Source organism: Tupaia chinensis, unplaced genomic scaffold (genome assembly GCF_000334495.1).
Source record: "Tupaia chinensis unplaced genomic scaffold, TupChi_1.0 Scaffold000154_1, whole genome shotgun sequence".
Lineage (NCBI taxonomy): Eukaryota > Metazoa > Chordata > Mammalia > Scandentia > Tupaiidae > Tupaia > Tupaia belangeri.
The window spans coordinates 1,810,099-1,811,297 of record NW_006159625.1 but is presented as its reverse complement, the minus strand read 5'-3'; the positions used below and the strand labels follow the sequence as shown (position 1 = coordinate 1,811,297).

Here is a 1,199-nt window from a genome sequence, read left to right as displayed (position 1 = left end):
CAGCAGGGCCTGGCCTCGAAAGCAGCCAAGCTAGAGGTGGAGTTGAATGAGCACAGCCTGCTGACACACTGAAGGAGGAGAATGAAAATCCACAATTGCTGCCGCATGGTTGGCTGGATACTGGTGGAGTAGACTGTCAAAGATGTGCTGCCCGCCTTGGAGAACAGGAACAGATACAGAAGGTTATTGAGACACTGACACAGCAGCTTCAGGCAAAGGGGAAATAACTAAATGAATTCTGGGAAAAGCACAATGTCCATCTCATGGGGGAAGATGAGAAGCCAGTAGTCAAGGAAAACTCAGAAGGGACTGGGTCTAAGGCCAGCTTAGCCAGAATGTTGGCCTCCTAGGGACCAAGGCCTTTGAATATTTTTCTACCCTGATTCTCACTTCTTCTAATTTCACTTTATTGTTATTATTATTATTTTCTCTGCTATTATAATTTATTTTGTTCTTTTCCAAAAATGACATCATATAATTTCTCTGCAGCAGTTTAGACTTTCTCCATATGTTTAGAGGCCATTCATTCTTTAGAATTATTTTACTTATTTATGTATTTATGTACGTATGTATTTATTTATTTATTTTTGGAGAGGTTTTCGCTATAGGGTATGTGCGCTCGCCAGACAGACAGAGACATAGAGGCAGAAAGCGAGAAATCACCCCCCAGAGGGGATGGTCACGCCGCAATCCCTTCTCCTCCATTCTCCTCTCGGGATCTTGGGCATGCACGCACACATGCCCGGCATGAGTTTTAAGCCACCGGGTCCGGGACATGAACCACGGTCGACTACATGGGAGTCCAGCGACATAGCCATTATGCTGGTTCCCCTTATTTATTTATTTGACCAGAGAGGGACAGAGTGAGAGAGAGTGCAAAAGTGAAAAAGCTCGCCTCCAGGTCTAGGACTCAACTGCAGTGAGTCATGTGGAAGTCCAGTGCCCTTAACCACCATGCAATCTGCATTCATTCTTTTTAAGGGCTGTATTTAGAGCCCAATGGGTAACATTGGGAGAGTTAAATGTTAAGGTAACAAGTACCAAAGGCCATAAAGCCAAACCATTGAGCTCAAAGTGAGATGAACCAGGAATTTAGAGGCAGGGAGAGCCAGGTCTGGATGAGATTAGATGAAAACACACAAGGATGATCCTTGGCTAGTGCCTATTGGTTGGCGGGTGTGTGTACAGTGATTGGAAAG

The 1,199-nt window shown here is 44.9% G+C and overlaps 1 pseudogene; it reads left to right on the top strand.

The window, feature by feature from the left end:
* Positions 1-350, top strand: part of LOC114007322 (prefoldin subunit 2 pseudogene) — a 419-nt pseudogene extending 69 nt beyond the window's left edge.
* The last annotated feature ends 849 nt before the right edge of the window (positions 351-1,199 follow it).